This window comes from Pogoniulus pusillus, chromosome 30 (assembly GCF_015220805.1).
Source record: "Pogoniulus pusillus isolate bPogPus1 chromosome 30, bPogPus1.pri, whole genome shotgun sequence".
NCBI lineage: Eukaryota > Metazoa > Chordata > Aves > Piciformes > Lybiidae > Pogoniulus > Pogoniulus pusillus.
Window position 1 is genome coordinate 2093817 of NC_087293.1, and position 26500 is coordinate 2120316.

General features: G+C 52.7%; 1 long non-coding RNA gene across 4 annotated transcripts in view; it reads left to right on the forward strand.

Moving 5' to 3' along the window:
* LOC135188711 (uncharacterized) overlaps positions 1-15839 on the forward strand; it is a 114963-nt gene extending 99124 nt beyond the window's left edge. For all 4 annotated transcript variants that reach the window (XR_010307796.1, XR_010307795.1, XR_010307793.1 and 1 more), the window contains exons 2-3: positions 14099-14261; positions 15736-15839. This is a non-coding gene — a long non-coding RNA (uncharacterized LOC135188711). The remainder of the gene's footprint in view (positions 1-14098; positions 14262-15735) is intronic.
* Positions 15840-26500: the final 10661 nt, after the last annotated feature.

Here is a 26500-nt window from a genome sequence, read left to right on the forward strand (position 1 = left end):
GCAGGAGAGTCCACAACCTGCCTGGGCAGCCTGCTCCAGGGCTCTGTCACCCTCACTGTAAAGAAGTTTCTCCTCATGTTGAGGCAGAACCACCTCTGTTCCAGTTTGTAGCTGTTGCTCCTTCTTTTGTTGGGGTTTATGTCAAGTAAGTTGTGACCTGTGTTAGATAGGATTGTCCTGCTCCGGCAGGGGGGGTGGACTCTCTTTGGCTCCCTTCCAACCCCTAACATCCTGTGGTCCTATGATCCTAAGTAGCAGTGCCTTGTGCAGCCAAATGAGTTACTGCAGCTCTCTTTCACACCAGTGGAGACTGCACACCTCTCACTGCTGCAGGAAGATGAGAAGATCCTAGTTTTAAAAAAGTTAAGGATTGCACAGTTAGACAAATAACAAACACCCCCACCCCACCCCAAAACCAGCTCAGGTAGCAGCACTTGAGCTGTGTTCTGCTGAACACAGCACACAGCACTCGAGCTCTGTGTCTGCTGGCAGGCTGCAGAGGTGGGCACAAGCCAACCTCAGGAGGTTCAACAAGACCAAGTGTAAGGTCCTGCAGCTGGGTCCAGGCAATCCCAAGCACAACTCCAGGCTGGGCAGTGAGTGGCTGGAGAGCAGCCCTGAGCAGAGGCACTTGGGGGTGCTGCTGGAGGAGAAGCTCAACAGGAGCCAGCAGTGTGCACCTGCAGCCCAGAAAGCAACCAGAGCCTGGGCTGCATCAGGAGAAGTGTGGGCAGCAGGGCCAGGGAAGGGGATTCTGCCCCTCTACTCTGCTCTGCTGAGACCCCACCTGGAGTACTGCATCCAGTTCTGGAGCTCCTGGGACAAGAGGGATGTGGAGATGCTGGAGAGTGTCCAGAGCAGGGCCAGGAGGATGCTCAGAGGCTGCAGCAGCTCTGCTGTGCTCTGCTGTGAGGAGAGACTGCAAGATTTTGGGGTGTTGAGTCTGGAGAAGAGGAGGCTCTGAGGTGACCTTCTTGTGGCCTGCCAGGATCTGCAGGGGGCTACAAAAGAGCTGGGGAGGGACTTTTTAGGCTGTGAGGGAGTGCCAGGCCTGGGGGGAATGGAGCAAAGCTGGAGGTGGTGAGATTCAGACTGGATGTGAGGAAGAAGTTGTTCATCATGAGAGTGGTGAGAGGCTGGACTGGGTTGCCCAGGGAGGTGGTTGAGGCCCCATGGCTGGAGGTGTTTAAGGCCAGGCTGGATGAGGCTCTGGCCTGGGATGTCCCTTCCCTTGGCAGGTGGATTGGAACTAGATGATCCTTGTGGTCCCTTCCAACCTGACTGATTCTGTGATTCTATGACTAGCCACTGCCTTCGGGGAGCCCAGAGGGCAGCTACAGGCTTGCTGGCCTCTTCCAGCCAGCCTCTCCCACAGCATCATTGTTAGCTTTGCCTCCCTGTGCTCCCCACGGCTGCGGCTCCCATGGGCATCCCTTGTGTGCAGCTGTGACTCGGAGCGGGAAGCCTGGGGAGCTCTGCTGTCCAGTGCTCTCCTCTCTGCTTCCACCTCGGAAGGGTGGTTCTCAGATGTTCTGCACGGTTGTGTACCAGGAGCTGTCAGCCTACGTTTCCAGTCCCAGCTGACTTCAGAAGAGGAAGACCCTCCCGTTAGTGTTTTGCATGACAAGGAGTGGCATCCTGGCCTGCATCAGGAATGGTGTGGCCAGCAGGAGCAGGGAGGTCATTCTGCCCCTGTACTCTGCACTGGTTAGACCACACCTTGAGTGCTGTGTTCAGTTCTGGGCCCCCCAGTTTAGGAGGGACACTGAGATGCTTGAGCGTGTCCAGAGAAGGGCAACGAGGCTGGGGAGAGGCCTTGAGCACAGCCCTACGAGGAGAGGCTGAGGGAGCTGGGATTGGTTAGCCTGGAGAAGAGGAGGCTCAGGGGTGACCTTATTGCTGTCTACAACTACCTGAGGGGAGGTTGTGGCCAGGAGGAGGTTGCTCTCTTCTCTCAGGTGGCCAGCACCAGAACGAGAGGACACAGCCTCAGGCTGTGCCAGGGGAGATTTAGGCTGGAGGTGAGGAGAAAGTTCTTCCCTGAGAGAGTCATTGGACACTGGAATGGGCTGCCCGGGGAGGTGGTGGAGTCGCCGTCCCTGGAGCTGTTCAAGGCAGGACTGGACGTGGCACTTGGTGCCATGGTCTAGCCTTGAGCTCTGTGGTAAAGGGTTGGACTTGATGATCTGTGAGGTCTCTTCCAACCCTGATGATACTGTGATACTGTGATGCTGTGAGTCAGGCGAGCAGCGCTGTTAGATGCACTCGATGGAAGGCTGCTTACTGCCACTGCCAAGTGGGCGTCTGAGTGGAGACTGTCAAATGATGTCTGTTGTATTAAATGCTTTGTTGGATTTCCTGCTTGGAAAGTGGTGCATGTGCCAGACAGAGCCTTCTCTCTTGGCACTGCAGTGCTCTTGGCTCCCAGCACAAACTGTTTACTTTAAAAGCTTAATTTTAAATACAGTTTTGGAACACCCTTGGAAACGTCTGCAAAGCAAGAGTAGGAGACAGGAGACTGGAGCATCCTTTGCTTAACTCCTGTGCCCTTTTGGAATACCTTTGTCTGCTCTGCTTTATGTGAGCCACTTCTGCTTTGTGTCTGATTTATCCACACATTGTCTCCTGCTCAACTGGGCAGAAGCTGCAGGACAGGTGGGAGATGAGAGCACAAAAGAACAATGCACAACAGCTTCTAAAATCCTTTTACTATCATTTAATGCTTTTTTTTTTGGTGCTGCACCACTGATGGAAGGAGAAGAGTGTGAGCTTGCAGCCCAGAAGGCCAGTCACATCCTGGCCTGCATCAAAAGCAGCATGGCCAGCAGATGGAGAGAGGTGGTTCTGCTCCTCTGCTCTGCTTTGCTGAGACCTCATCTGGAGTAAAAGATGTTGAGTTGCTTGAATACGTCCAGAGAAGGGCACCAAGGTTGGTGAGGGGGCTGGAGCACAGCCCTGTGTGCACTGAGGGAGAGAGAATCATAGAATCAGCCAGGTTGGAAGAGACCTCCAAGCTCATCCAGTCCAACCTATCCCCCAGCCCTAGCCAGTCAACCAGACCATGGCACTAAGTGCCTCAGCCAGGCTTTTCTGGAACACCTCCTACCTATAACCTTACTCTACAAAGGTTCACCTTCAGAACCTGTCACTGGGCCAGATGCAGCTGGTTGTTACACTGCAATTCAGCAGTCCTCTGGAAGTCAGTGGGGTAAATCTGGAGTTGATGCTGCTACAGAATTGTCACTGTTAGGCTAATGGTTGGACTTTGAATCACAGAATCACAGAATCAACCAGGTTGGTTTCTTTTGCCAGGCAAGCAGCAACAGAAGAAGGGGACACAGTCTCAAGTTGTGCTGGGGGAGGATGTTAGGAGGAAGCTCTTGCCAGAGAGAGTGACTGGAATTGGAATGGGAAAACAAAGAGAAGAGAGACTGAGGGAGCTCCATTGGTCACCAGTTCAAACAGTGGTGATCAGTGGTGCTAGGTCCAGCTGGAGAGCTGTGACCAGTGGAGTCCCCCAGGGATCAGTGCTGGGTCCAGCCCTGTTCAACATCTTCATCAATGACATTGATGAGGGCACAGACAGAGTCTGCTCAGCAGGTTTGCTGATGACACCAAGCTGGGAGGCTTGGCTGAGACAGCTGCAGGCTGTGCAGGCATGCAGTGACACCTGGGCAGACAGAGCTGGGCACAGAGGAACCAGATGAAGTTCAACAAGGACAAGTGCAGAGTCCTGCACCTGGGGAGGAATAACAAACTGCACCAGCACAGGCTGGGAGGTGACTGCTGGAGAGCAGCCCTGTGGAGAGGGACCTGGGAGTGCTGGGGGAGAACATCCATGGCACAGCAATGTGCCCTGGGGGCCAAGAAGGCCAATGGGATCTTGGGGTGTTATAAGACGACTGTGTCCAGCAGATCAAGGGAGGGTCTTCTTCCCCTCTACTCTGCCCTGCTGAGACCTCATTTTTTAATACTGTGTTCAATTTGGGGCTCCCCAGTTGCAGAGGGACAGGGATCTGCTGGAGAGGGCCCAGCAGAGAGCTACGAGGATGATGAGGGGCCTGGAGCACTGCCTGATGAGGAGAGGCTGAGGGACCTGGGGCTGCTTAGTCTGGAGAGGAGAAGGCTGAGAGGGGATTTAATCAATGTTTATAACTATCTGAGGGCTGGGGGCCAGGAGGGGGAGGAGAGGCTCTGCTCACTGCTCCCTGGGATAGGACAAGGAGCAATGGATGGAAGCTGCAGCACAGGAGGTTCCAGCTCAACACAAGGGGGAACTTCTTGCCTGTAAGGGCCCCAGAGCCCTGGCACAGGCTGCCCAGAGAGGTTGTGGAGTCTCCTTCTGTGGAGCCTTTCAAGGCCTGTCTGGATGTGTTCCTCTGTGATCTGTGCTAGATTGTGGTCCTGCTCTGGCAGGGGGGTTGGACTGGATGATCTCCTTGGGTCCCTTCCAACCTCTAATATCCTGTGAGCCTGTGAGCTGGGGGTGTGCAGCCTGGAGAAGAGGAGACTCAGGGGAAACCTCATTGCCCTCTGCAACTATGTGAAGGGAGGTTGTAGCCAGGTGGGGTTGGGCTCTTCTGCCAGGCACCCAGGGACAGAACAAGAGGACACAGCCTCAAGCTGTGCCAGGGCAGGTTTAGACTGGATGTTAGGAAGAAGTTCTTCACAGCAAGAGTGATTGGCATTGGAATGGGCTCCCCAGGGAGGTGGTGGAGTGCCCATCCCTGGGGGTGTTTCAAAGGAGGCTGCACGAGGCACTTAGTGCCATGGTTCAGTAAAGTAGAAGGTGTTAGGTGATAGGTTGGACTCAGGGGCCTCGAAGCTCTTTGCCAGCCTGGTTCCTGCTGTGATTTGGTGATTCTGACTACAGTGCCCAGCTCTGGAGGCCTCACAACAGGAGACATGGACTTGATGGAGGGCCTAGGGAGGGCCACGAAAATGACCAGAGTGTTGGAACACTTCTGCTGTGAGGACAGGTTGAGGGAGCTGGGCTTGTTCAGCCTGGAGAAGAGAAGGCTGCAGACAGACCTAATAGCAGCCTGCCAGTACCTGAAAGGGGCTGCAGCAGGCTGCAGAGGGACTGCTTGCAGGGGCCTGCAGTGAGAGGATGAATGGTTTGAAGTGAGAACAGAGCAGATTTAGATTGGATGTTAGGAACAAGTTCTGCACTGTGAGCTCAGTGGAACACTGCAACAGGCTGCCCAGGGAGGTGGCTGAAGCCCATCCCTGGAGATCTTCAAGATGAGGCTGGACAGGGCTCTGAGCAACCTGCTCTAGTGGAGGATGTCTCTGCTGAGTACAGAGGAGTTAGAATCATAGAACCATAGAATCAGCCAGGGTGGAAGGGAGCTCCAAGCTCATCCAGTCCAACCTAGCACCCAGCCCTGGCCAATCAACCAGACCATGGCACTAAGTGCCCCAGCCAGGCTTGAACACCTCCAGGCACAGCCACTCCACCACCTCCCTGGGCAGCCCATTCCAATGCCAATCACTCTCTCTGCCAACAACTTCCTCCTAACCTCCAGCCTGAACCTCTCCCAAGTCTGAGAACCTTGGCATATTTTCTGCAGAGGTTACCAGGAAACTGCCAGCTGGACTGGCTGACCTCTGGAGGTCCCTTCCAACCCAAACCATTCTATATTCCATCTTGCTGAGCACTCAACAGCAACAGGCTGTGAGGAGCCTGCAGGGCCCTTGTCCAGGCTGCTGCCCAGCAGTGGCCATGCACTGCCATCAATTCCACCTAGCAGAGAGGCTCTTCAGCCTGCCAAGCGTGACGCCAGGACACAGCACACTTCATTCATCAAAGCCCTAAGTAAGAAAGTCTGTGTTTGGGGGTTTAGAAGTAACTTTTGTACATTTATGACTTTTTCCACATTAAACATCACTGAGGGTTTGGAAATTGTTCAGGCAAGAGGCATGTGGTTTCTGCTCCCGAATATCAGCAGCAGTTTTGCTTGCTTCAGTCTCTATTTCATGTTGACATTTTGTTGGCTTTTCATTTATCTTCTGGGTGGACCTCTCTGGAGTGGCCTACCTCCAGGAGAATCCACAATCTCCTTTCTACATGAAGACAATGTGAGTTGCTTGAGGTGAAGAAGGTGGCATTGGTGTAGGGACTTTGGGTTTGGAGTACCTGGTGAAGGAGCTGCTGGGATGTTCCCTGCTGGAGCAAACTGAGACAGGAATTTCACACCTGGACTTGGAGCTGTCAGCTGATAGCTTTTTTTTCCACAGGCAGTGCTTAGTTCATTCTACTCTTGCTGAGTAAATGGTAAAGGGCTGATGCAAGATGTTGGTTTGTGACCTAGGGGATCCATGGTATGAATTGCACTGCAATTTCCAGGGCTTCCTTTTCACCTTCTGCAGGCTTTGCTATGCATAAGAGCCACCCTGCAGGGGAGAGTGGATGCAATGACATAAATACCACACCTTGAGTGCTGTGTCCAGTTCTGGGCTCCTCAGTTCAAGAGAGATGTTGAGGTGCTAGAAGGTGTCCAGAGAAGGGCAACAAAGCTGGTGAGGGGCCTGGAACACAAACCCTATGAGGAGAGGCTGAGGGAGCTGGGGGTGTGCAGCCTGCAGAAGAAGAGGCTCAGGGCTGACCTCATTGCTGTCTACAACTACCTGAAGGGAAGATGTATCCAGGTGGGGTTGGCCTCTTCTCCCAGACAACCAGCAACAGAACAAGGGGACACAGCCTCAAGCTGTGCCAGGGCAGGTCTAGGCTGGATGTTAGGAGGAAGTTGTTGGCAGAGAGAGTGATTGGCATTGGAATGGGCTGCCCAGGGAGGTGGTGGAGTCAGCATCCCTGGAGGTGTTGAAGCAAAGCCTGGATGAGGCACTCGGTGCCATGGTCTGGTTGACTGGCTAGGGCTGGGGGATAGGTTGGACTGGATGATTTTGGAGGTCTCCTCCAACCTGGTTTGTTCTGTTCTATTGTAAATATGTTCTCTCTGTGTCTCAAAGCAGAGCAGACTGCGTGGGGTTGGATGTGCTTTTGTGCCTGCAGCTTTTCATGGCTTCTGGTGCCAACTCTTCCTTTAGCTGACCAGGCAGGACAGGATTTAGAAAGGAGTGCCAGGCTTTGCCTGCCTTTGCCCTGTGCTCTGTCTGAGAAGAGCAACTTTTCCCTCTCTGAACACTGCAAATGAGTGACCAATAAATGCTGTGTGGTGGCTGGGTGCAGTGGCAGGTACAAACCTGGGGAGGTGCTGAAAGCTCCCAGTCGATGCCTTTGTTGATTGCTAAGAATGTAAAAATGGCCCTGCTGGGGCCACGCCACTGGGCTGGTTTTGTCCAGCCAAGGGTTTTGTCTCTGGCAGCTTTCAAGCCTCATCAGAGTTATGTTCACCTTAGACTGCCCAGGTGCTGGCTCATCTGTCCTGAGGAGTGCTCCTTGTCCTGTCCTCAGTCTCTGCTCTGGAGCTCTGTGCTCCACCTGGCGCTGTGGACGAGAGCCTTGGGCAGTCTCTTCTCTGGTGCAATGATCTTTGAGGCTGAAGTTTGCAAGTTCCCTTCAGCCATGGCCTGCACAAAGGTGTCTGGAGCACAGCAAATGATGCCTGGCACCTCTGGAAGCTGGGAGAGAAGCCTGCTTGGAAGGGAAGGGTGTTGCAGCTGGATTTGTGTCTGTTTCCTCTCTAATTTGTGATCATATCCTTCCATTCCCTGGCTGTGTTCATCCAGCACTGGCCCAACAGCAGTGCTGAACTTCAAGGAGAGGAAACAAATTTGTTTTGCTTGCCTCACTTGCCTAAACTTTTTGTATGTGCCTCCTTGGTATCCCAACTGTTTCTGCATGTCTCATTAGCCTCTGTGTCTGAACTGGATTTCTCCTTCCTGGTGCCCAGGGCTAGGGGCCTGGGGTGTTTATCTCTGCCCACCCCCAGCAGAACAGCCTGGGACAGCAGAGTTTCATTCTTGTCCTCCCTGGGTCAGGGCCACAAGCCTACACTTGGTGGTGCAAGCTCCCCTAGCTCGGCCTGCAGCGTGGCTGGTGATGGTTTCCCAATAATGGGAAGAGATGATGAAAGCAAAGAAAGATGCACAGATGGGGAAAGATACCTCAGGGCTGCCAGGGCAGCTGTTTGAGATCTCCGAATCAGATGGAGACAGAACTCCACCACCCTCAGCTTCCCCACCCTCAAACAAGACATCTCCCATGTGTAGAAAAAGAGCCCAGCCCCACCCCAGCTGTGCCATTTTAGCTAATGGCCTAGTTAATAAATGGCAAATTCCAAGGGTAATCCTGTCAAAGCTTCCCTGACATCCCCAGTGACAATACTAACCACAAAGTGCTCCCCTGCTCATCTGATTAATACCAGAAGAATTCTGTTTGATTAGATCATTACTGAGGGGGAACATAGGAAAGACAAATATTCCAGGGGCAAAAACAGGCTTCAGACAAGGGGAAGGGCTCAAGTGTCCATGGTTTGTAAAGGCTTTCACCTGGTGGAGAGGGAAAAGTTCATGATTGGCTTCTGCTCTCCAGCAGTCTTTGCAAGGGTGCCCCAGCCCTGCTGCTTGGGTGCAGCTCCTTCACTCACCTCAGGCTGGTATGAGCAGCTGTTAGCCAAGCAAGTGCCTGCACCTTTCCTTTGAAGGGCTGGAGACTTCAAATGTAAAGTCCCAAGGGCAGAGACCCATCTAATTGTTTCCTTGAAGAGTCTGGGAAGGTCAAATTAGTGCAATTTGGGATCTTGGCACACCACTGAGAGCAGAGGGAGGAGCAGTTTCCTTCCCTGTCTCCACCCAACCATACTCCTTCCCTGGATGAGCCAGGATAGTAGTCTGGAAGCTGGGGAAGAAATCCAGTACTGGGGAGGGCTGCTGGGCTGCTGCTCTCCTATCTTTTCCTCTGTTGCAGAACTGTGGTTACCTGCTGTTGACATAAGTGACAGCAATTCTTGCTGCTCAGGCTGTCTGCAGATTCAGGTGGGCATCACAAGATTCCTCACGCAAGGCTTTCAAGTCTTTATCACCATGCAGGCTTCCAGACATGATGGGGGGAGCATTTTACAGTGAATGCCAAGATGGTGACAGAGAAGATGAGTAGAGCAACTCTTCATTCATCCTTGTCATCCTTGATGCTGGCTTTGGTGCCTGCAGTGCCTGCAGTGCCTGCATCCTTGTTCCTTCGTCGCTGTGAAATGCCAGTTTTGGTCGTGTAGCTGTGATCAGATCAGGAGCAAACACTTGGGCACACCTGAGTGATTGGTGGCTCTGTGTGTGTCAGGCTTGCAGCAGCCTACAACTGGAATCTCTTTACTGAGCAGAACCAGTATGAGCAGGAAGAAGGGGCAAGGACAACCTTCAGTCCTTATTAGATGGAGAGGGGAATATAGTGACAAAGGATGAGGAAAAGGCAGAGGTGCTTAACACCTTCTTTGCCTCAATCTTCAGTAGTGGGACAGGTTGTCTCCAGGACAGCTGGGCTCCTGAGCTGGCAGATGGAGTCAGGGACCAGTACAGTCCCCCTGTAATCCAGGAGAAAGAAGTAAGGGACCAGCTGAGCCACTTGGATCCTCACAAGTCCATGGCACCCATCCTAGGGTGCTGAGAGAGCTGGCAGCTGAGCTGGCCAAGCCACTCTCCATCATTTATCAGCAGTCCTGGCTCACTGGAGAGGTCTCCAAAGACTGGAATCTACCAATGTGATCCCATCCACAAGAAGGGCTGGAAAGAGGAACTGGAAAACTACAGCCCTGTCAGCCTGACCTCAGTGCCAGGCAAGGGCATGGGACAGATCATCTCGAGTGCCATCACACAGCACCTACAGCATGGCCAAGGGATCAGGCCCAGCCAGCAGGGGTTAGGCAGGGCAGGTCCTGCCTGACCAACCTGAGCTCATTTCATGATCAGGTTCCTGCCTGGTGAGTGTGGGGCAGGCTGTGGATGGAGTCTGCCTGGACTGCAGCAAAGCCTTTGGCACTGTCTGCCACAAGCAGCTCCTGGCACAGCTGCAGCTCCTGGCTGGGACAGACTCACTCTGGTGTGGGTCAAGAACTGGCTGGAGGCAGGGCCCAGAGAGTGGTGGTGAATGGTGCCACATGCAGTTGGCAGCTGGCACCAGTGCTGTGCCCCAGGGGTCAGTGCTGGGCACAGTCCTGTTCAACATCTTTATTGATGATCTGGAGCAGGGGATTGAGTCCAGCAGCAGTGAGTTTGCAGATGACACCAAGCTAGGAGCAGCTGTGGAGCTGTTGGAGGGTAGCAGAGCCCTGCAGAGGGACCTGGCCAGGCTGCATGGGTGGGCAGAGGCCAAGGGGATGAGACTGAACAAGGCCAAGGGCAGGTTCTGCACTTTGGCCACAACAACCCCAAGCAGCACTACAGGCTGGGGCCAGAGTGGCTGAGAGCAGCCAGGCAGAGAGGGCCCTGGGGGTACTGGGAGAGAGGAGCTGAAGCTGAGGCAGCAGTGCCCATGGGGGCAGCAGAGCCAATGGCATCCTGGGCTGGCTCAGGAGAAGTGTGGGCAGCAGGACAAGGGAGGTTCTTCTGCCCCTGTGCTCAGCACTGCTCAGGCCACCCCTGGAGTGCTGTGTCCAGTTCTGGGCTCCTCCATTGCAGAGAGCTGCTGAGGTGCTGGAAGGCATTGAGAGAAGGGCAGCAAGGCTGGGGAGGGGCCTGGAGCACAGCCCTGTGAGGAGAGGCTGAGGGAGCTGGGGGGGTGCAGCCTGATCAGGGCAGACCTCATTGCTGCCTGCAGCTGCTTGAAGGGAGGCTGTAGCCAGGTGGGGTTGGGCTCTGCTGCCAGGCAACCAGCAACAGAACAAGGGGACACAGTCTCAAGCTGAGCCAGGGCAGGTCTAGGCTGGATGTTAGGAGGAAGTTGTTGGCAGAAAGAGTGATTTGCACTGGAATGGGCTGCCCAGGGAGGTGGTGGAGTCAGCATCTCTGGAGGTGTTCAAGAAAAGACTGGATGAGGCACTGAGTGCCATGGTCTGGGTGATTGGGCAGGGCTGGGTGCTAGGTTGGACTGTCTGAGCTTGGAGGTCTCTTCCAACCTGGTTGATTCTGTGATTCTATAAGATGTGGAGGAAAGCAAGAAGCAGGGTTTGGAGCTGGGTCTGAGTGGCTGCTCTAAGTACTGGATAGGAGGGAACAAGGAGGACAAAGCTGGGCTCCTCTCAGTGATTGCTACTGGCAGGGAGTTTGAACAAGAGGAGCAGGTTGCCCAGAGAGGCCCAACTGGATATGTCCTGGGCAACCTACTGCAGCTGGCTCTGCCTGGGGCTTGGACTGGATGCTGCCCAGAGGTACCTCTGTAACTCCACTTGCAAAATGCCTGTTAGAGTGCAGTTGTGACAGGCTGGCCTGGAAGGTGCAGCCAGCTTCAGAAGTTCTTCCAGATCTCTGGAAATATCCCAGTTCAGACCAATGGTCAATATTCCCCTCCCCAGCCCAGGCTGTGCTGGAATGCAGCCTGCAGACTAATTGATAATGCCAGCTGGGGAAAGGGCTGCACTGTACTGCAGCAAAGCTGAGCCAGCCCCATGACCTGAGAGCCTGCAGTCCTGTCCCCTAAGCCTGAGGCTGTGCCACTCTCTGCTAGGACAGCAGGCTTGGCATTTGCATTAAGGGCTCCATGAAGAGCATCCAGGAGGTCTAGAGGAGGAAAGCTGGGAGAGCCTGAGGCTCTGAAGAGGAATGAAGGAAAAATGTGGTAGTACCACAAAGAGCTAAAGAGCTGGAGGGGCAGTACAAGTCAGACAAGGAGAAGAGGTATCATTTGCTCTCCTCATCCAGGGCACACAGGGCAAAATCCTAGGGATTTTAACCACAGCAGCACAGCAGGGACCAATCTTGAGAGCAGTAAAGCTAACGAAGCCCTGGCATAAAGTGCAAAGGTGGCTGAGGCTCTATGAAGGATATGTTTAAAACACAGTATAAAGTCCAGTCAGGGATGGCAGACTGAGCTGATCTGCCTTGCAGCAGCTGGCTGGGCCAGAAGGACCCTTTCTGTCCTCAGTTTCTGTGAGCCCCTGGACATTGGCAGGTAATATGCATCTGGGACATTGCCTGTAGGAAGAGGCTCCTCTTTCCCTCAGCTTCTGGCTCACAGTGGGAAGCAGCTCTGTGGTTTTCTTACCCTTGGACCTCCTCAGCATGTGAGATGCACATCTGATGGTGTCACTAAGGTCAGAGTGAGCTCTGGGTCCAGCTTTTCAGAGCTCAATACCAGAACTGGCCTTTCTCCTGTGCTGAATTCTACTGGTTCTGCCCTGCCAGTGGCCTCCCTACAGGATCTGTGCACTGAGCAGTTCCTACAGGATCTGTGCACTGAGCAGTTCTTACACACCTGTGCCCTGAGCAGTTCTTACACACCTGTGCACTGAGCAGTTCCTACAGGATCTGTGCACTGAGCAGTTCCTACATACCTGTGCACTGAGCAGTTCTTACACACCTGTGCACTGAGCAGTTCCTACACACCTCTGCACTGAGCAGTTCCTACAGGATCTGTGCACTGAGTAGTTTCTACACACCTGTGCACTGAGCAGTTCCTACACACCTGTGCCCTGAGCAGTTCCTACACACCTGTACCCTGAGCAGTTCTTACCAGATCTGTGCACTGAGCAGTTCTTACACACCTGTGCACTGAGCAGTTCCTACACACCTGTGCATTGAGCAGTTCTTACCAGATCTGTGCCCTGAGCAGTTCTTACACACCTGTGCACTGAGCAGTTCTTACCAGATCTGTGCACTGAGCAGTTCTTACACACCTATGCACTGAGCAGTTCCTACACACCTGTGCCCTGAGCAGTTCCTACACACCTCTGCACTGAGCAGTTCTTACACACCTGTGCACTGAGCAGTTCCTACACACCTCTGCCCAGAGCAGTTCTTACACACCTGTGCCCTGAGCAGTTCCTACACACCTGTGCCCTGAGCAGTTCCTACACACCTGTGCCCTGAGCAGTTCTTACACACCTGTGCCCTGAGCAGTTCCTACACACCTGTGCCCTGAGCAGTTCCTACACACCTGTGCCCTGAACAGTTCTTACACACCTGTGCCCTGAGCAGTTCCTACACACCTGTGCCCTGAGCAGTTCTTACACACCTGTGCCCTGAGCAGTTCCTACACACCTGTGCCCTGAGCAGTTCTTACACACCTGTGCCCTGAGCAGTTCCTACACACCTGTGCCCTGAGCAGTTCCTACACACCTGTGCACTGAGCAGTTCCTACAGGATCTGTGCCCTGATCAGTTCCAAGCCTTGCTGCCAGCATCAGCCTCGGGGCAGATGTCAGGACACAGTGCCAGGCTCTCAGGGCTCAGGGGGGGAGCTTGGTGGAAGGCAGACTGTGCCTGAAGCCAGAGGCAGGCACTGCTTGTGGCAGGAGGGGAAAGAGCTTGATTAATAAGGGCCATAAATGCAGACCCATTCAGCCACCAGTTCCTGCACCAGAAATGTCTCTGGTGCACCGAAGGCCTTCCAGTCTTCACCTGACACATCCACAGGGAACTGCCCACCAAACACATCTTACTGCCCTCTAGTTGTGCCCTCCCACAGCCTGGCCAGGCCGTGGAAAACATTTTCAGGCGTGCTGTGAGCAGGCACAAGGGACCTGCTCCCGCCGGTGGAGCTGGCACTTGGGCAGTGGAGCTGCTTGCTTTGGAATATCTGTTCCAGAACCTTCCTGGCTCCAAAATCGACACTGGGAATTCACTGGCAGCTGAACAGGGGGTTTCAGGCTTTCATTGTGTTCTAAGTGGGGAAACCAAGATCCCTGAGGAAGTGTCCAACTCTCTCTCCAGGTCACAGCACCTTTTCAGACTACCTTTTCAGACTGTCTCCAGTTTGTCCCTTCGGTGCAGTGCACTGTCCTCAGCTGCCAGTGGCCACTGTCCTCAGCTGCCAGTGGCCACTGTCCTCAGCTGCCAGTGGCCACTGTCCTCAGCCATCTGCTGCTCATGCTTTAGATGGGGTTTCTGGAGTGTGGGCTGGCATCACTCTGCCCTACAGGGTCCAGCCTTGTAGCGTGCTGAGAGAGCAGACTCTCCAGTCCTGGCATTTCTCTCTATTCCAGCCCACAGCCATTCCCTTTCTGGGAAACCTAACCACTTTGTCTCCTTCATTCCCTCCCTCTCAGCTCCCTGGGCACGTCTACTGCCAGGAGATGTCTCAGCCAAGGCTTTTTGAGCCAAGATCTGAGGGAAATGGTTTAACCAGATGTGTGCCCATGCCTGCGACGCTGAACTTTGAGATGCTGCTATTTAAACAGCTCGCCAGCTCCTCTGCCTCCCAGCAGCGAGGTGAGTAATGGGTGGGACAGCAGCAGAGCCGCAGAAACACCTCCTTCTCAAGGGGAAAGAGAGCAGGGTATCATTCGACTGCAGAAATCTGCTCCAGGCTCAACGCTTGGCAAACAAAAGCTCAGCTTAAGAGTGAGTTAAAAGGAAACAACAGAAAAAGCATTAAATAAATCAGGGCAGTCGTTCTGGGTGGAGATGGGGGTCCAGAACTCAAAGATCTTCAGTGGGGGAGGAGGCACAGCTCAAGACAGAGCTGCATTTGGCTCTTAGCCCTCCCATAACTAAGCCTTTGGAAGCCAGGAGAATTAGCTGGATGCACATCCAGCCCCTGGCCTCTCCCCTCACCCCTTGGTCCGAGCCAAGCCAAGGCTCTGTGCACTCTACTGGAGGCAGCTACGGTGCCATTAGCTCAAGTCCTCCTCCTGCCACTTTCTGAATGTGCCTCTCCTGTACCTCAGCAGCTCAGCTTGCCCGAGAGCTGAAGAGGGACATCTGTTACTGCCAGCGTGATGGATCTCCTCCGGCCCTCTCTCACCGTGCCACAGCACACCTGCTGCTCAGCATCCGTGCCCTGCTGCTGCCTTCAGCATGGCACAGGGACGCTGGAGCTGGTCGAGGGGAGGACTGCTCCTCGCAGCCCCTAGGTGCGCTGCCTCCTGCGCAGTCCCCGGAGCTAGGGAGCAGGGAGGAGAGCTGCCTGGCTGCGTGGCAGCAAAGCAGGAGTGCAGAGCATGCCTCTAGAGGGAAGACTTTTCCAGACCATTACCTCATGTGCAGGGCACACACGGTTGGCAGCACAGCTGGCACAGGCCTTGGGAAACAAAGGGAAGGGCCAGGCAGTTACCACTTCTTCTGTCATCTGCCCTGGGCCCCTCCAGCCTGTGTGCCCATCCATAATTGCACTGCAGCCTCCCTTTGTAGTGCTGCCCCTGTGTGATTTTCCTGGTAGCCTGGAGCCTCCACACTTCAGCTCTGAGAGCAGAGTACAGCCTGCTGAATTACCTATCCCATTGCACAGATGGAAAAGCATTCACAGTGAGGGTGGGTTAAGCACTGGGACTGGCAGCCCAGCAACTGTGTGAAAGCTCCATCCTTGGAGATTTTCAGATCCCAGGTGGATAAGGCCTAGAGCAACCTTTGCTAGCTCCCTCCTTATTGCCATGCACACTCTAAACCAGCTGGCCCCTTGGCTGCCTGATGGAGTGCTCTGGCTCTAGCAGGTACCAAGGAACAAAAGGCTAAAGGAATGATAAAGGCTTGTGGATGTAAAGGACTCTTTCTGCAGTTTCCCTTCCCCACTGCATGGTTAATACATGCCCAGTTCCATCAGTGCAAGTGAGACGTGGGCAGTCGTGGCTCAGATGGGATGGTACCAGATCCTGCTCAGAACAGGCCTGCCTTGGAGGACAGCACAGCTCAAACCTCTCTGGCTTGTGTTAAGTTTGCTCACACATGTTTTTCTCTCTGCCCACAGGTCCTCACTTCAGGCACCTTAAGGCTGTTTGAAGAACTCAGTGCTCCCCAGCAGCAGACAGTGCCAGACTTTGCTTCATATGAAATAAATGTGCTCGAATCCTGTCCTTTCTCCAGGCTCCACCCAGCAGGTAGAACCTTTAGGACTAGGTTTATTTGTTAAGAAGGCTTGAAGAAGCTTCACTTTGTGCTTCTGGGGCTGCTGTTCTTGCAGTGTTAGGAGATTTCTTCCCTGCAGTGGCATACTGCATCATCTGGGAGCAGGGTGTCAAAGCATCACCTTTCTGAGTATCTCAGTAGGGTCAACTCTCCTGAGGAAGGCTCTTCAAGAGACCTTCTCAAAGCTAATGAAGCCTTTAGTCTGCTGTTATGTACTGTCATTTGCAGGGAAGACTGAAGACTGTGGCCATGGAGTTCAGCCCAGCTTCCAGCTCCCCAGACGCAGCAAAACCATTTACAGACTGATCTTCTACAGCTCCCCTCCAGCACTGGCACTGCCAGGTATTTTCAGGGCACAAGCGAGCCTGGGAAAGCTGCTTTGCCAGAGCTGTGTCACCTCTTGGTTAGACTTTGCCATCAAAGCACAGCACATAGAATCATATCTTTCCTTTCCCTAAGCTGCTTGAGCTGTGCATGGTGCAAAAGGCAATGCAACTGCAAAAGTGACTGCACAAAGCGCAGGTGAAGGTAAAGGCAAGGCAGTGGCATTGGAGATAAGGTTAAATCAGAGCCCAGCAGAAAGAACGTGGCCGTGGAAGAAGCTGAACAAGTTCATTTTATGTGCCACTGTGTCATGCTTGCCTTTGTTGCCCAAGAATGTTGCTTCACTGGTTCCTAGGGTGTGAAAGGGCCATGCTGCTGGGAGGATGTGCCCCACAGACCACGCACAAGGCACCACTGGGCTACCTGATGCTGACAGAAAGGCTGATCCACCTGGAAGTTGTTGTTTTACTTGTCTTACAGTTTTGCTGCAGAGCAGGAACTGGTCTGGACTCTGTGGTCAGAGGTCTTCTGTAGTGTGGTAGATTGCAGACTGGTACTGTACAGGGCAACAGTGTCATCAGAGCAGGCAGGCAGCTCCAACCAAATCAAGGGAAGTTAGTAATGCCTCTGTGAAAAGCACTGGCAGTGGTCAGGAGGTTTGGCAGACACCCAACTTGTAAAGAGATGGAGAGGTTAAGGTAAATGCTCTCTGTAATAATGGAGGTCCCTCACCTTTGCTGCCTTCAAAGGAAAGAGGCAGCACAAAGCACTCTCAGACTGTGTTGTGTGTACACACATAAAGGAGCCTGAGAGACCTTGCTGGGAAGAGCAGAGTGCACCGTGTGCGACAAGCCCTGGCATACAGGCACCTCACCACTGCCATCAGTGGCCCCAAGCCAGGCTAGGTCAGAGTTTACAGCAGGGGCTGACAGCTCTCCCTCCTGCCAGTGTTTGTACACATCCCAAACTGCTCTTGCACAACCTGGTGTGAGTGGCACAGTCTGCCCAGCAGAGACTGGAAGAACAGGCTACATCTGTCTGGCTGGTAGGGCCACAGTGCACTGCTAGGGACAAGCATCTGAGCCTGCTTCCATTCCTTCCACTCCTCCTGTTCCCACCTGCACCCCCCCCACCTCCCCCCAAAACCTCACCTTCAAACAAAGACTTGCCCTGAAAGCAAAGTCGCAGCCACAGTGGAAGAGTCCCTGGTTGCTGCCCACATGTCAACTGCTGCTGCTGCAGGCTGTGGCTTGTGTGATGACAGCAATGATTCAATTAAGTGATTTTTGAATCCTTCCTCTTATGGCACTAAGTCCTTTGTGTGGACACTCTTAACCCAGTTAGAGTGGCCAGGAACTAATCAAGTGTAAATTTGTAGAAGAAAAGGAGGCACAGCTCTGCTTCCCTTCTCTTTTTCTGCCTGTTGCCTCTCCCTCTGTGCACAGCCAGGAGGTTTGATGATGGTGCCCAGATGGGTTTTAGCTCTGCCCCTCTGGGAAGAGAGGGAGGAAGGGAGAAAGGAAGGAAGGAAGGAAGGAAGGAAGGAAGGAAGGAAGGAAGGAAGGAAGGAAGGAAGGAAGGAAGGAAGGAAGGAAGGAAGGAAGGAAGGAAGGAAGGAAGGAAGGAAGGAAGGAAGGAAGGAAGGGAGGGAGGGGAAGGAAAGAGGAAAAAAGTGAGCAGCCTCCTCCTCCACTGTTTGTCCTGTCCTTGGTGATCTCAGCCTGCTCCAGCACACATCTCTGTGAGCTCCAAGGCTGCCCCTTCTACCCCCTGCAGCCCAGAGGTCTCTGCTGTGAAGGAGCACACTTCCCACGTGAAGCACTCAGTGAGGCCATGGTGTGGCTGCTCTAACAGCTGTAGCTCAGGCCTCCTTGCACACATATTATTTTCAGTTAATATAGATGGTGTTAACATTAATGCCTTAACCCTTGAGGAAGGCAGCTAACTGCCAGGGCAATATGACCAGGAGCTGGCTCCTGTCCAGTGTTTCAGGGAGGGAGCCAAGAAGTCCAATGCCAGGGTGTTGCTGGCTGCTGGTGGAGCACATCCAGGTCTGCACTACATCCTGGGTTTCCACCCACTGTCTGCCACCACACCACCCTCTGCTTGTGCCGTGGGGCTAGCTGTGACAGCAGGGTTATAGGTCCCCAAGCTGCAGCTGCCTCTCTTGAGGCTGTCGACTGCAACACGTAGAAGGGGACAAACTGGCAGCTTATTGAGCCAGCCACATGGGGCTGGTGGCTTGCAAGGAGACAGGCCCCTTGGTCTAGGAGCTCTGCATGAGTAAGATGAAGCAAAACCATGACAGCATCAGCCATGCACTGGCGGCTGTTACTGAAACGTGGCTGCAGCCAGGAAAAGGCTGTGGCAAGGGGGCAGCAGAGGGAACGGGAGGGGGGATTGAAGCCCCACTGCCCAGCGAAAGCAAAGCCTGCCTTGGCGCTTGCGTCAGGAGCCTGCCTGTGTGCTGACCCCAGGCTCACCTGAGCCTTGGCAAAGCTCCCCTTTGTTCTGTGTTGGCGTTCAGAATCCAGAGTTATCCCACAGCCACTTTGTGACCTGTTCCACCCAGACAGCCTGCCCATGATTGCTTCATAAAGCAAGACCCAGGAATCAAAACCAGAGCATGTTTCCTGAGCAGAGATGGAAAACAGCTGTGCTGGAAAAAAGCAGAGCCTTGCTGGCTGAGCAGTGGAAAATACAGATCAAGGCCTGGTTGTGCAATCTTCCCTGGCTGGCCCTTGGCTGCTATTGTGGCAAGGGGACCAGCTGGAGTTGGCAGGATGCTGCTGCCAGGCGATGGGGGGAGCAAGAGCTGCTGGTGACAAGGCTGGAAACCCAGAGCTTAGTTCTGCATGTTTTACAGATGCCTGGGAGGCTGATAAGTGACATCTGGTGCCGCTGCCCTCTCCACCCTGCTGTGGTCAGAGCGGCCCAGCCAGCCCCAGATGGTGTTTGAGTGGCCATGCCCCTCGCTGCAAAGGCTGCCAGGAAGCAGCATCTGCCCAGGTGCGCGGCTCAGTCCCTGCCCAGCGCTCACAAAGCTCTCCCTGTGCCACCACAGCCAGGGGGTGTGGGTAGGTTGTCTGGCCAGGTTCCTGCGCCTGCATCCTCGGTGTCCGTGCTGGGGAGTGGGTGCTCAGCAGAGAGGCACTCAGCACTGGTGCTGTGCAGGGAGGCTGACCAGAACATCTCAGACCTGGCATCTGCTGCCCTCTGGAATCAGGAGAGGCTGTGGCATGTCTCTGCTAGCCTTAAGAGCTGCTTGCTCCAAGTCAGCCTTCTGGAAGAGTCCTTACAACAAAGGCAAAGTCACTAACCCAAACTAAATGAGGCAGCTGAGTCTGAAAGCAGAGGCAAGGGCTGGGGGGGTCTGTCTGGCTTCTTAAAATCTAATGATTGCATCCAAGGAAGAGATGATGGTCAAGAACACAGAGGGAGAATTATACCTTTGCTTCAGACTATCCCAAAAATTGCCCTCTCCTGCTGGGGGAGCCCCACAAGAGCTCTCCTCCTCTAGTGTGCTTTGTAACTTACGGTGAGGTGCAAAATAGTGAGAAGGCAGAAAGCAAAGGAGGCAGGCAGCAGCACCATTAATCACCTCCCAGGCTGATACATACCAGCTCCATCGGGCTCTCTCCTCAGCACCTGGAACTGCAGCAGACAGCATGATGAATGCTTTTCACTCTCCAGTGTTGGAGCTAAGGCTGCACTGTAATTGCAGGCAGTTTGTGCTCTCTTACAGCTGGCTCAGCCTGCCCAGCTGAACCATATGGATCCAGGGCTCGCTCTGCAGTGGTTCCCAATGGCCTTCATCACACAGACAGCACAACTGCAGAGGGAAGCTAAAACCAGCCCTGACCTCTGCTACGGAGCCCACGAAGGGAAATGAGGAAGATGTGACCTGTAGGGAGGAGGAAACTGCAGAACTGAGGCACGAGCAATGCTCAGAGGGGCTCTGGCGAGAAGCAGCTTTAGTCTGCAGAGCAAAGTTTGGAGTATTCTGACCCTCTACCCAGTGACCACAAGGCGAGAGGCAGGATGGGTGTTGGCTTCCAGCTTAAGGAAACTAACACCACCAATCAGGAGTGATACCAGGTGCATGCTGCCACCTGAGGCCAACGGTAGCCTGGAGCAGTGTCCAGCTCTGGGGGCCCCAGCACAACAGAGGCATGCACCTGCCAGAGCAGGGCCAGAGCAGAGCCACAAAGATGATCCCCTCTCAGCTTTCTCTGCTCCACACTAAACAGCCCCAGGTCTCAACAGGAGAGAAATTCAAATCCTTTCACCATCCTCATAGCCTCCACTGGACTCTCTCCAGCAGATCCCTGTCTGTTTTGAAATGGGGAGCCCAGAACTGGACACAGTATTCCAGGTGTGGTCTCACCAGGGCAGAGTACAGGAGGAGAAGCTCCCTAGACCTGCTGGATACACTTTTATTGCACCCCTGGACACTGCTGGCCCTCTTGGCCACAAGGGCACATTGCTGTATGAATCCTAGAATGGCTTAGGTTGGAGGAGACCTTGGAGATCACCTACTGCAACCTCCCCACCACAGCGTTTTGTCTGGCTGTCACAGGGTGAGATGAAAAGGTGCTGACCAAGTCAAAGGGTGTAAAGCAGAGCATGCGAGCTATTAACTGTGCTGGAAGCCACTTCTGCCACAGAGCAGTGGGTGCCAGGAAGAGAAAATATTACAGATCAGAAATAAAGGGGAAAATAGGAGAAGTCAAATAGCTGAGAGAGGAGCAGAGGCTCATTACCACATCCGAGCTGTTAAAGAACAGCCTCTGGTTTTCTGTAGCTCTTCACTTGGTTTTCTGTTCGGTTTTGTCCTTCTCTTTAACCTTGCTGGGTGAAACACATCTCCAAGGACAAATAAAAATGATTTTCTTACCAGTGCTGCTGACTTTGCAACCTGTCAGAGGACTGACTAAACTTGAAGCTCCCTCAGTCAGTCACTTTAAAATATAGTCAGCAGTGTGTTAAAAAAAAAAACAGGTGTGGGGGGGTGGAGGGAGGGAAGAAGAGAGAAACTGTCTGTGAATTCAACACCAGAGTTCCACTGCTGCATGTTAAGGCATTCCAGCAGGCTCTGAGAGAAACAGCAAAGCAGTGGTGATGAGCAGGGTGTCAAAGGGGAGTGCTGCTAACTCCTAGGCTTGGCTGGTGTGCTATGGGGATGCTCACTGTGCCTCCACTCAGTGTTTCACTGCAGCATCCTCAGATCCAAAAGCTTGGTCTGAGCACCAGCAAGTGCTGCTAAGAACCCAGGCCAAGGAAACGTAACCCATTTTGCTAGGCTTACACTTAACCTTCCCAGGGAAAGATGTCTGGATCAGCTAAAGGGTGGGTCTGAAGAGCAAGGGGCCAGTCTCTTCTCAATGGTGCCCCGAGACAAGGCAAGCAGCAGTGGATACAAACAGGGAGCTTCACCTCAATGTGAGGAAAAACTTCTTGTGAGGGCCTGGAGGGGGCTGCCCAGAGAAGTTGTGGAGTCTCCTCTGCCGCCTCTCCAACCCCACCTGGATGTGTTCCTGTGTGACCTGCTCAAGACAACCCTGTGCTGGCAAGGGGTTGGACTCTGGAGGTACCTTCCAACCCCTAACATTCTGTGATTGATGTGTGAGAGGCAGAAATCTGCAGTGGGTGCTTTTGTAGCCATCTCCCTGGAAGCATTTCCCCTTTGTACCTGCACCACAGGTGAATGGAGACCCAGAAGTTCTTTTAGGGAACTTTCCTATCTCAGCTACTTCTCTGCTCCCCAGAGACGTGCCCAGGCTGACAGCCCAAAGAGCCTGAAGGGACTGACAGGTCCACCTGAGCGCCTGCTGTTTGTGACAAGTGCTGCTTTCCAGCTGCAGGACAAAGCAGAGCTAACGTTTGAGACCCAGCCTCAGCTCGCCCAGGGTCACAACAGCCAAGGGCAAACGGCAGTTCCTCTGCCGTCCACTGCCTGCAGGTTGGGATCCCTGGGCCAGAATCAGCGAGGGAGGAGAAAAGAGAGGTGGTGTAGCTGCAGTAGCAAGGTGAACTCCAGAGCAAACAATGTAGGTGTTGGTGTTGTTTTTTTTCAACCAAGCTTTTAATGAAAAGATCATAAAATAACAGTTTCTCATCACTGTACATTAAGACTGCAAATTTCTGAATGCTGAGATCATTTTATAATTTCTGTATCTTTTTATATGACACTTGAGTTGGAGCCACAGCTTCCCTGTGACTCTGACCTGAATTCAAGCTCTTGAAGGAAATGAACAGAACATTGCAGCAGGAATGTTGGCCTTTCCCTCTCCCCTCCCTCCCTCCCTCCCCAGGAAACATCCAGGGCTCCTCAACTGGCTGATCGTTAAGGCTTAAAATTAAAACAAAAGAAAAACGAAAGAAGGGAGGGGAGGAAGAGAGAGAGAGAGAGAGAGAGGAGTTGTAACATCCCTTTTTGAATCGTACTGAAAACGTGAGATGGAGAAAACACCCAGCCAGTCAGAACGAGATCCTCTCCTCACACAGAAGTTATCCCCAGCCAGTCCAAACCCCCATGGAAGTCTGAGCAACAGTTGTGCCAGGTGCTCCGACTGACAGCTTGCGAGCGAGGCGCTGCAGTGATGCCTCACTCCCGGGGCGAGCTGCGAGTGTCCCAACTGCCGGCACAGGCAGCACGGCACAGACCTCCCCTGCTGCCCCCCGCGGGGTCTGCCCTGCTCAGCAAACGCTGATCCCCTGATCCTGGTGTGGTCAACACTGGGCTTCAAAATGCTTAGGGAACAGGGAAAGAAGGGGAGAGAACTGAACTAAAACAGTGCATTTTTGCTGTGAGCTCCCATTTCGGTATTTGTGTGTCCAGTTAAAACAAGAAAAGCAGGAGGGACAAATAACTAACAATTCTGATGTGGCAGAGATGATCTAGGCCTGAAATTAAGCAGCTTCCTGACTTGGCAGTCCAGCTAGGAGCCTTACAGCAGAGCTGGAACCACCTCACAAGGGATCCCAAACCTTTCCCAAGGAAAACAGCCAATGTAGTGAGGCCAATGGGAATCATCACAGGAGACATTTCTTACCTTACTCTAAAAAAAAAGCTAAATACAAGTGGAAAGAGGCTGACAGGCAGCTACTGCCTGCCTCCTGCACTAAAATCGGGACAATGAAGTACTGTGGAACTCAGAAGATTGCAAGGAGCTACTTCCAGCAACTGGGAACCACTCCCAGATTTGCCTTTTCAAGACGATGGCCAGTTCTGGAGTGCCAGAGTTAGGCCCGCAGAAAGGAAGTGGCTTACAGCAGAGGCAGAGTTTGCTGATGCTGAGCAAATCACTGCCTTTCAACAGCTCAAAGTGCTGGGAGTCTGCTGCAAAGTTACAGCTCAGAGCTCATCGAGATTTGAGAGTCTTCCTTAAGCAAATGTTTCTTCCAACAGGCCAGCCCAAGAGTGAGCACTGCTGCTGTCTGGGGAGAAGAGCTGTGTACTAGCTCCAGGCTCTGTAAAGGGTAGGGAGGTTTTGTCTCTGTTTCCTACTTGCCCTTCCCTTAGCTCCAGCCCAGCTGAATTTGGCAAATACCCGGCGATCCACAGGCATCCTTCCTTCCTGCTCATGTTTTAAGGCTGTAGCAGGTCCCCAGCTGCTAACTTCACTGGAACAAGAGGCTTTGTAAAGTACAGGCTGTCCCAGGGGTTCTGCCCACCTTGTGATGCAGGGAATCTGATGCTTCAGTGGAGTCTGCAAGGCCCATCACAAGGCGGCACAAGGCTCTGAGTTTGGCACAAAGCTTCCTCTTGCTAGCTCGGGCATCTGCTCCCCACTTCTGGGATCCTTATTGCTGCCAGAGCAAACAGGGAGGGATGAGGACACTTTAGCAGGGCAGCTGCATCCTGCCCTTCAGACAGGCCCGCAGCCTTGCCTCAGTCACAAGCTGCAGTCGGGAGCACACAACTGTTCCTCTGCTGGCTCTGAGCTCCTTGGATTTGGCCAGCAGCGCCCTCCGAGCTAGCTCTGCCTCCCTGAGCACGCTGGATGTTTCCCCGGGCAAGACCCATACTGCTGCTGTCCGGAACTGAATACTGCTAACCCAGGCTCTGCACCTGCACTGCTCCAGAGCAATGCTGTCCACACACACCGGAGAGAGAGAGGAGACCGGGACGAAAACACAAACCAGAGCGGGCACCTGGCAAAGAGAGTGGACGACTGCCAATGGAAACACTTAAATACAGCAAAACATAAATTCCTCTTCTAGGCAAAGCTACAAAAGTCCAGTCTTTGTATTGTCTTCACAGGTTATGGTTTATGGCTATGCTGAGAGTCTCTGAGATTCTTTTTTCTTTCTTTTTTTTTTTTTAATATATTTTTTCCTTTTTTTTTTCTCCTTTTTTTTTTTTTAATTTTTCCTTTTTTTTTTTTTTTCCTTTTTTTAGTTTTCTTTTCTTTTCTCTTTTTTTTTTTGTTTGAAATCCTGTAGAGAAGACCCTGCGGATACACATCTTTGTGTTTGCAACTTCCTGACCTCCGTTGCAAAACTGTGCATACAGAATCTGAGAAATAAATACATTCATTACTGCACATACATATTGATACAAAAAACAACACTGTCAAATAGTGTTTGCACCATCTTTGTTAGATATTAAGACCAGGCAAAATTAATATTTCATTTTCCATCAGGCCCCCTCCCACCCCCACCCCCTCTCTCCCACCCCCCCACCCCCCCCCCTCAAATGTTTGAGGTGGCTTTGGTGTAGAAGGTAAAAGCTACAAAGGGTCAAGACTAAATGATGGGGAGCTTGATTTGAACTCATTTAAACCTTTTTGTTTGGTTGGTTGGTTTTTGGCTTCAGCAGTATTTTAGTGAACCATCTGCATTGGTCATCTTCAGGCTGTTCCAACGAGCAAATGGAGCTTAGGTTTCCACCTAGAAAGCCTCAGGAGCTTTGGCTGGGCTCTCTGCGCATGACCCTGAGGTCTGGAGCTGATCGATTCAAAGGTGGTTTGGATGGTCCAAAGAGCACAGCTCAGGCCCCAGCACAGCTCTGAAGAGGAGCAGCCCTCGCACCAGACCATTAAAGCTACCCAAAGTCACGCAGGGAGCTCGGCCCCCTCTGCCACAGCCCCTGCCTGGCGCAGAGGGGCAGCTCAGAGCTGTGCACACTCTTCCAGGGCAGCAGCCACAAAGCCTCACAGAAGCTGCATGTCAAAAGCTCTTTGGTGTCTTCTGTGGTCTTTGTGGCTCCTGCTAACTTCCCCCAAATGCACAGAGCTGAGCTTTGGGGACTTCTGCCGGGAATGTGGAGGTTCTGCAGTAAAGGGCTGGAAAAGAGGTCAGCCCAGCTCCCCATCACTAAGGGCCAGGAGATGTGCTGGGTACAGCAGCTCCCACCAACACCCTTCCCCGTGTCTAGAGCTCAGCATCTCTCCACTCCTCTTGGCACCCTCAGGCTCCTGAGGAAGAGGTGGGCTGGAGAGCCTCCACAACAGCGCCTGGGTCTCACTCCCAGCAACATCTCTCACGGGTTGAAGACAGGAAAAAACAAAAGTCCCTACCTAGGTGCCACACTTCTCATCGCCCTCCCTCTGCCCACCCTCCCCACGCAGTGCTGGAATGCAAGGCTAGGACACAGCCCCCCCCTCCCGGGGGGCACTGCGCAGCCTTCAGAGACAAACCAATGGAAAAAGCAAAGATTAATTTTGACTGGCCCCTAAGATCTGTTGAGGTCTGAGACTGTAAAAGTTTATGTAAACAATGAGATAAATATATTAGTACTTTTCTGAGCCAAGTGAGGTTCCATACTCATTCAAATGTGCTTTGGTTTAAAAAATAGGTTTGTGAATTTGGGTATGAGCTTCTTTATTCTTTTATACAACTTCTGCTAGGGTTTTTTTTTTCTCTTTTTTTTTTTTTTTCCTTTTTTTTCCTCTCCTGTTACTCCAAAAACATTCTGGAACTAAACGACTAAAGCATTTTTTTTTTCAGCTGCCTGGCCTCCATTTTACTCTTTTTTTTGTTTTGTTTTGTTTTCCTTCCTCCTTTTCTTTCTTTTTTTTTTTTTTTTGCTCGTTTTTAGTTTGTTTTATTCCTCTTGAGGCTCTTTTGTGTAGTTCAAAAAACAAAATTTGAAATAAAATTTAGAAAAAAAAAATTAAAAAAAAAAAAAGGCAACTCCCTCCCCTCCCCCTCCCCTTTCCCCCAACCTCTTCTCCTCCCACCTCCCCCCCCCCCAAAAAACTCTTAAAATCTTAAATATGAAACTAGTGTTTTGCTTTCTCATTAAAATACAGAAAATGCTTGATACAATACTAGGT